Source organism: Myotis brandtii, unplaced genomic scaffold, assembly GCF_000412655.1.
Source record: "Myotis brandtii unplaced genomic scaffold, ASM41265v1 scaffold433, whole genome shotgun sequence".
NCBI lineage: Eukaryota > Metazoa > Chordata > Mammalia > Chiroptera > Vespertilionidae > Myotis > Myotis brandtii.
In genome coordinates, this window is record NW_005366559.1 from 698147 (window position 1) to 707174 (window position 9028).

Genomic DNA, 9028 nt, shown 5'->3' on the forward strand with positions numbered 1-9028 from the left:
ACACTCGTAAGTCAAGGCCCCACTGTATTTTTTAAAAAGACAGAAGCAACTTCAAGGCTGGATGCTGTGACAAGTAGAGAGGTTTAAGCCCAAAGCAGTCACATGGTCAGGCAGATGTGCTTGCAAAGCACCATGGGAAGGTGTGGATTTGGCTGAAACACCAAAAAGATCAATAACACGGGAGCGGTTTTTCCCCAAGCGAGGTCTCCGCTCCCGTCTCGCTCCTGGAATTGCTGTCCAGCTGCTGGCGGCCCGGAGAGCGTGTGGGTGTTTGTGAGCGAGAACAAGCCCCTCCTCCCTGCGCGTCCCTGGAGAGGCTATCAGTATTTTCCTCCTTTTCGATCGTCTCTGAGTGTTTATTTCTCATGTTCACTCACAAACCCTCGCCCAGTGAGGCTGCGTTCAGTGCCCACGACCACTCAGCAGCTCACGCTCGCGGTCTGTGCTCTGGCGATGGGCAGGGCGAGCGGACAGAGCTGTGCCCCTCATCCTTGCGGGAAGAGGGGAGGTTGGGGATCTGACCACCCGGCCCTCCCCTGGCTCACCCCCCTTTTCCGTGTCCCTTCTTTCCGGGGCGCGATGACCGCCTGGCGGATAAAGAACCACAGGGGAGCACACGAGGCCACTCCTGTGTTGAGCATTCGGGCTAAGGGCTCGTGGACACAGTGCAGCCCCCGCCCAGGGCACCTCCCTGCGGAGCCAGGCGCCCCCTGCCCAGCCAGGGCCGCCAAGCGGCGCCAAGACAAAGCGGCGGCCTCCTCCCTGTGCGGGGACTCCTCTGGCTTTTGGGTCTTTGCCACCGAAGAAAGGCTAGAGCTCCTGTGGAGAGAGATAACCAGGGATCCGGGCTGAACACGGTGTCCCCGGAAGGAACCCGCTGGGAGGACAGGAGACCCTGACGGCCTGTCGGAGGTCAGAGCCTGGGAGAGTCCGAGCAGAAACGATAGGACGAGCTCCGTGTCACCATCGTGAGCCGTCTACACCGCCTGCACCCAGCTCCCGGCCGCAGAGCGTGGGAAGAAACGCCAGGACACACACATGCGGGGCACCCCGGGGACAGGGGTTCCTGCGATGAGAACGCCGCTCACCTCTTCCCCCCCAGATCCCTCAGATCAGTCACTTTTATGCCCATTCCTTCGGGGAAAGATGGCGGCCAACAGCGTGGGAGCATGTGGCAGGTTCTCAGTAAATATTAACGCCCCCATGACCCACTTCTTCCTTCCGTCCCCTCGTCGGAGCCACAGGTGCTGGGAGCTCAATATCCGCTCCCCTCACGGAACACAGAGAACCAGCGTCTCAGAACAAGACCCTCCCAGCTCACTCCCGGCGACCGAGTCACAAACACGGGGCGCAGGGGTGCCCCCCCTTAGCCAGGCGCCAGTCGCCACATAAAGCGATCAGCTCCGTGCTGCTGGTGGTTTCCACCGTGTTTAAATATTTCATAGAGAACATTTCTTCTTGGAAACACTCTCTTGTCTGGCTTTTTAACAGAGAGCGACCTGAATTAATGTGGCGAGGCCGGAACGAAGGGCAGAAGGCAGGGATACAAGGAAGCTGTCGCGCTGAACGGGTGAGCACAGTCAGGATTCGGTTTGCTTCCTTGTCCGCATGTGTTCTACCCAAGCACTTCGGATATATCCCTGACTGCACGGGTGCTTGTGTGTTTAAAGAGGCAGGATGGGTGGGTGGATAGATGGATGGATAGATGATATAGATAGATGATATAGATAGATGATAGATATAGAGATAGATAGATAGATAGATAGATAGATAGATAGATAGATAGATAGATGATAGATAGATAGATGATAGATAGATAGATGATAGATAGATAGATAGATAGATAGATGATAGATAGATATAGATGATAAATACATCGCTAAACACATAGACCGATGACAGACAGATATACATGCCCCTACGCTCAGCTTTCCTCCTGGGGAGACTCGAATGCTGTCCAACAATATTTACCCTGCCAGGCCGGTGTGGCTCCGTGGTTGAACCAGACCCGCCATCATAACTCATTCTCACGACTGCCTGTCCACCTGGGGGGAGAGGCGGCCATAGAATCAGAGTCCCTGATGGCCCTGAACAGTCCCTCCACCCTGGGCCTCAGGGCATGGGCGGCACAGCTGGGCCAGCGCGCTGGTTGGGTAACGCCCTTGTGCGGCCCAGCCTGCGGCCCTGGCTCCCTCTCCTGTGACTGAGAAGAAAGTCAATCTGCTGAGCTGAGCTGGCACTGCCTCTGGGGAGTGTGTGGGTCCAGGAGACGGCGAGAGGCCCCAGAAAACAGAGTGGGAAATGCTGGGCCCCACACAGTGACAGCGGGGCCCCGGTCCCTGAACTTAGCTCAGTCCGGAGGGTGGTTTCGAGAGGCGATTTGTTCAAAAACCGAACCACTTGTCTCATTAGAAACGACGTAAATTGAATGAATCTGTTCCAGACCCCAAATGACCCCGTTTCAGCCTTTCTCCATTGCCGGGTCAGCGTTCCCCGAGCACTTTCACAGCCTCAGTGACATCAGCACCTCGACGGCGCTTCACGCTGTAAAATTGTGCTCATCGTCCGTTGGGCCAGGCCGTCCCGGAGCCAGACCAGACCCGCAAACACCGGTCACACTTTGCAACTATTCCCTTTTCAAGCTCTACGTTGTTCCGGCAACTTTCCTTCCCACATCGCTGCTGTTGCTAACCCCTCAGGACCCGTGGTGACTTACTGTATCAGTTAATAATAATAAGCGGCAACAAATGCAAAAGAAACCACATGAAAATACTCAGTTTCCTGAGAGGTTAACATCTCGAGGTTTGGCGGTAAACGGACTCGCATTCTCGCATCCTCTCCTTCGTTTGTCGCCTGAGAGACGCGTGACTCGTCACACCGGGATCGGCGGGAAAGCGTCTGGGGCAACGAGACATTTTTCTGTGAACAACTTGGTCGAGAGCTGAACTGTTCGAGATGGGGAGGTTCGAGCCCGCGGTTTGAGCGTAAAGGACAGAAAACAGAGCTCCCGGCTGCTCAGACTCGGGGGGGTCCTGAGGGGCGGGTGCTTTCTCGGGGTGAAAATGGGGGGCTTCCCATCGGGCAACAGCGCGGCACCGAGGAGCTGTGTGATGGTGGGAAGCAAACAGGACTTTGAGAGGAGAGGGACAGGCAGGGAGGGTGGAACGTGCCGTCAGCGCCTCCCTCTGCCTTTTGTGGTCATAGTCCGGGAGCTGGAGTCCCCGCGGCGCAAACCCAGACGGAAAACACACCCACAGCCTCACTAGGATTTAAGGACAGCACCGCCCGCAGCGGCTACTGCAGGGAAAGGGGCAGAAACAAGAGGGCACCCCCACCCCCGTCTCCCGCCCCAGACGGTGAGGCCCTAACCCGCCGTGCCTCTGCCCGGCGTGGGAGGGAAGGAGGAGAATCACACAGTTGCAGGAGCATCATCTGCGGAAACCGTGACATCAGCAAACGCAGCCCCTTTCTATCGAGTGACACTGACCACCAGCTCCCACACACCCACCTGTAACTCACGGCGGGTCCCTGCTCAGCGCCTGTGGCAGGCCCGTGCGGGGTCTCCGAGGCCGAGTTCACATGGGCGGCTGAGTCCTTGTCGGGAGGCTCCGGGGAACCTCCCCCAGCTCACACGGGAGCTGGCAGGATCCGTCCTGCGTGGAGGCCCGAGGCCCTCGTGTTCCTGCTGGTGTCGCTCCTGGAGGCGCCCACACTCCCGGGCGTGTGGCCCCCACCACCGAGCCAGTGAGGGCCGAGACGGCAGGTCTTCTCCCGCCTCGGACCGCGGGCCTCGGTCCAGGTGGAAAGGGTCCGTGATTAGAGCAGGTTCACCTGGGCGACCTCCCCCATCAGGTCCACGGATGCGGAGGCTGAATTACGTCGCAAACGCCTTTATTTACCAGGTGACCCCCCGACAGGAGCCGCCTCGCAGCTGGTCCCGGGGTCCACTCCCATCGAGGGGAAGCGAGGACCCAAGCCACTGGGACCAGCTTCGCCTCCTGCCTCCCGTCCCAGCGTCCTCCTCTCCGCTTCCTTCCCACGCCCTCGGACGGTTCCATCGGCCGCTCAGACGTGACCAGTCCTTGTCCCTTTGGAGCCAGCCCTCCCCTCGGTCGCTGACCAGCTCCCCTGGGAAATGCACTCACGTTGGCCTGTCCCTGGGTCCAGGGACTTCCGTGAGCATCACATCTGACTTTTTTCTTTTTTATTGATTTCAGAGAGGAAGGGAGATAAGGAGAGAGAGACATCAATGAGAGAACCATGGATCGGCTGCCTCCCGCACGCCCCACCCTGGGGATCCAGCCCACACCCCGGGCCTGTGCCCCGACCGGGAATGGAACCGTGACCCCTGGTTCCTAGATCGATGCTCAGCCCCTGAGCCAGCCGCCGGGCCCAGCTGACACTTTGCTAAGCGCTCTGACCCGAGGAAGGGGGGAGGGTGATGGACCCCAGCTTGTGTCGAAGACACCTGTGGGCACGTCTACACGCACGTGCAATTGCCATGATTAAGGTCATTTTAGGCGAACGTGTTTCTCTAAACCAGCGGTTCTCAACCTTCTGGCCCTTTAAATACGGTTCCTCATGTTGTGGTGACCCCCAGCCATAAAATTATTTTCGTTGCTACTTCATAACTGTAATGTTCTACTGTGATGAATCGTCATGTAAATATCTGATATGCAGGATGGTCTTAGGCGACCCCTGTGAAAGGGTCGTTCGACCGCCAAAGGGGTCGCGACCCACAGGTTGAGAACCACTGCTCTAAATAATGTTTTTGTGGAAAAAATAAACACTTACGCCGTCGCTAAGCACCTGTGGGAGTCGGGAGTGGGCTTGGGGGAAGGCGCTGCCTGTGCAGTGTGTGTGCAAGGATTTTTTTTTTTCTTTGAAAACTGATAAACTCTTGTTTACGGAACACCTAGCACACCTACAATAACATGGTGCTTACCTGGAAATTAAAGCTCTTTTAATAAAAATATAGGCCTTGTAGGCATTTTTACCATCACATCCAGATAGTAATCAGTCCCTCATTTTCATGTTCATGTTATTTTTTTTAATCTGTTCATCATGCTGTTTCCCTGAGTCGGGCAGACTTAGGCGTCGGTGGTGCAATCAGGGCACAGATTCCATGTGGAGCGAGAATGCGCTTCGGGCGGGATTTACGTCCGGTGACCACACCGTTTATAGAAAGAGACGCTCGATGCCACGCGCCCTGATTCATCTCATCGATGCCTCTCACGGGCGGTATATCCCGCTTCTGCCGAACTTCGTGGAGATCAGTAAGCTTCCAATTGGCGTACGATCAATTCTTGGAAATGCTGGGGCGTCAGCGACGGAATGAATGGCTCCGCGGAGCCGACAGCACCCTGTGCAGCCTCACGTTGAGATGAGGCTGGTTTTAATCAGCTACCCAAACGGGGATTTATGCCCTTCTCCGCTGCATTTAGATTCCACCTGCACGAGGGAAATCAGGTACCGCGCGCTGATGGGCGTTCGTACGGCAATCGCCCGAGAGCCCTCTCCCTGCGTGAAGTGGGTGAGCTCTTCGATCCATCACGGCTCAAACCGTCTTTAAAAGTGATTCGTAATCCAAACTCGCCGATCTCCGTAAGACGCTCGGGGGCGCATTCATCCACATCTCCCCCCCCCCAACCCCCCAGTCACAGGCCTGAGCGCCCAGCCACGCACAGGGGCCAGCGCTCTGCTCCCTCCAATCGCATGATGCTCAGCTCCCGGTGCTGTCTCTCCTGGGAGGAGCTGGAAAAGTGGGGTCCCTTGCCAGTGGCGTCCCCCCACCCCAATGACAACAGGCTGTGCACGTAGTGCGTTCTGGGTATTTTGGAGCCTTGTCGTTTAACCTCCTTTTCAAAAACTTTCCTTGAGTTTCTGCTCCTTTTCTGTGTAGTGAAATGAGGCGGCCTCCTCACTGACCTCAGGATGGAGGGCCTGTCTCCCGGGGAGGGACGTAGAGGCTCGGCCGTGAGCTGGTCCATGGATGAACCCCGTCGCCCGGCAACCCTGTGACGGCCCCTCCCGGGGGACAGGCCCACCTGCCTGTCATCCCAACCCTGTGACGGCCCCTCCCAGGGGACAGGCCCACCTGCCTGTCATCCCAACCCTGTGACGGCCCCTCCCAGGGGACAGGCCCACCTGCCTGTCATCCCAACCCTGTGACGGCCCCTCCCAGGGGACAGGCCCACCTGCCTGTCATCCCAACCCTGTGACGGCCCCTCCCAGGGGACAGGCCCACCTGCCTGTCATCCCAACCCTGTGATGGCCCCTCCCGGGGGACAGGCCCACCTGCCGGTCATCCCAACCCTGTGACGGCCCCTCCCGGGGGACAGGCCCACCTGCCGGTCATCCCAACCCTGTGATGGCCCCTCCCGGGGGACAGGCCCACCTGCCGGTCATCCCAACCCTGTGATGGCCCCTCCCGGGGGACAGGCCCACCTGCCGGTCATCCCAACCCTGTGATGGCCCCTCCCGGGGGACAGGCCCACCTGCCGGTCATCCCAACCCTGTGATGGCCCCTCCCGGGGGACAGGCCCACCTGCCGGTCATCCCAACCCTGTGATGGCCCCTCCCGGGGGACAGGCCCACCTGCCGGTCATCCCAACCCTGTGATGGCCCCTCCCGGGGGACAGGCCCACCTGCCGGTCATCCCAACCCTGTGATGGCCCCTCCCGGGGGACAGGCCCACCTGCCGGTCATCCCAACCCTGTGATGGCCCCTCCCGGGGGACAGGCCCACCTGCCGGTCATCCCAACCCTGTGACGGCCCCTCCCGGGGGACAGGCCCACCTGCCGGTCATCCCAACCCTGTGACGGCCCCTCCCGGGGGACAGGCCCACCTGCCGGTCATCCCAACCCTGTGACGGCCCCTCCCGGGGGACAGGCCCACCTGCCGGTCATCCCAACCCTGTGACGGCCCCTCCCGGGGGACAGGCCCACCTGCCGGTCATCCCAACCCTGTGACGGCCCCTCCCGGGGGACAGGCCCACCTGCCGGTCATCCCAACCCTGTGACGGCCCCTCCCGGGGGACAGGCCCACCTGCCGGTCATCCCAACCCTGTGACGGCCCCTCCCGGGGGACAGGCCCACCTGCCGGTCATCCCAACCCTGTGACGGCCCCTCCCGGGGGACAGGCCCACCTGCCGGTCATCCCAACCCTGTGACGGCCCCTCCCGGGGGACAGGCCCACCTGCCGGTCATCCCAACCCTGTGACGGCCCCTCCCGGGGGACAGGCCCACCTGCCGGTCATCCCAACCCTGTGACGGCCCCTCCCGGGGGACAGGCCCACCTGCCGGTCATCCCAACCCTGTGACGGCCCCTCCCGGGGGACAGGCCCACCTGCCGGTCATCCCAACCCTGTGACGGCCCCTCCCGGGGACAGGCCCACCTGCCTGTCATCCCAACCCTGTGATGGCCCCTCCCGGGGGACAGGCCCACCTGCCGGTCGTGGTCCCCCAGCACCTGGACACACGGTGCCTAATAGGTGAGGGAACACGTCACCCTGACCCCCGGCTGCCACTCGGACACTCGACCTTGTGTGTTTCTGAGGGAAAGGGAGACCCTCCAGGGAGCCGGGAAGCACAAAGCGGGTAAGAGGACTCGTTTATCAAAGCATCAGCCACGCCCTCGTGGCTGCTCAGTGGACAGAGCGTCGGCTGCAGACTGAAGGGTCCCGGGTTCGATTCCCTGTCAGGGCACATGCCCAGTTGTGGGCTCGATCTCAAGTGGGGGGCGTGCAGCCCCGACCCACGCCGGAGGAAATAAAACAATCACAGGACCTGCTTCTCCCATTTGGGCAAGTCAGGCACGTGGCAGCGTCCGAGTTCCCCAGACCCAGGGCGGCGTGGTCAGCCTCGCTCTGGGAACAGAGGCAGGAGGGGGTTTAAAAACCTGCCGTGACCTTCAGAACAGCCGCAGCCGTGAGCACATGAGCCGGGCGCTGGTTGGCAGCACATGAACCAGGAACGCACGGTGAGCATACCCAGGGGTCAGTAGTTGTTCCCAATAAAAGAAAATCTGCGTGGTCCCCCAGCACCTGGACACACGGTGCCTAATAGGTGAGGGAACACGTCACCCTGACCCCCGGCTGCCACTCGGACACTCGACCTTGTGTGTTTCTGAGGGAAAGGGAGACCCTCCAGGGAGCCGGGAAGCACAAAGGGGGTGAGAGGACTCGTTTATCAAAGCATCAGCCACGCCCTCGTGGCTGCTCAGTGGACAGAGCGTCGGCTGCAGACTGAAGGGTCCCGGGTTCGATTCCCTGTCAGGGCACATGCCCAGTTGTGGGCTCGATCTCAAGTGGGGGGCGTGCAGGAGGCAGCCAATCCGTGACTCTCTCTCATCAGTGATGCTTCCCTCTCCCTTCCTCTCTGACATCAGTAAAAACACACTTTAAAACTCCAGCCCTGCACAGAATGAAGGGTCTGAGCAGCCTGTCAGTGAACCCGGGGCCCGGCTGGCGTCACACAGGGGTTCTGTCCTCACTGTGACTGGATTTGGGGCGGGGACCCTCCTTCCGGGGGAACTTTCAGAACCATCTCCCGCTGGACAGCGTCCCACCGAGTCCCAGAGGACGGGCCTCTCTCTCCAGCCGGCCCGGGGGTACGGGCCCCCTCCTCCCCACCCCGAGGCCTCACAGGGAGCTCGGGCTCAGACACAGGGCGGTCACCAGGGAGCCCCAGGTCCACACGGGCCGTGAGTGACACGCCGTGGCCTCTGCCAGGGACTCTGTCGGGAACCAGCTGCCGCTCAAATGACAGACAGGCCCACTCGCCCGTTAGGCCGGAGCGAGGTCGCCTCTTGACACTTTCAATCGCCGAGGGAAGAGACGAGGACGCACGTGCACTGAGCCCAGGCGTGACTCTGCGCGCAGGTGGGACGCCTGTCAGGGGAGCTGTTTCAGACACGTTGAAGGCACGTGCTCACTCCCCTGCTCGGATGCCCAACAAAGCGCAGCTCCCGCCCAGTGACGGTGGCAGGAACACCAGAGCAGAGGGCCAGCCCGCCTGACTGGGAAAGC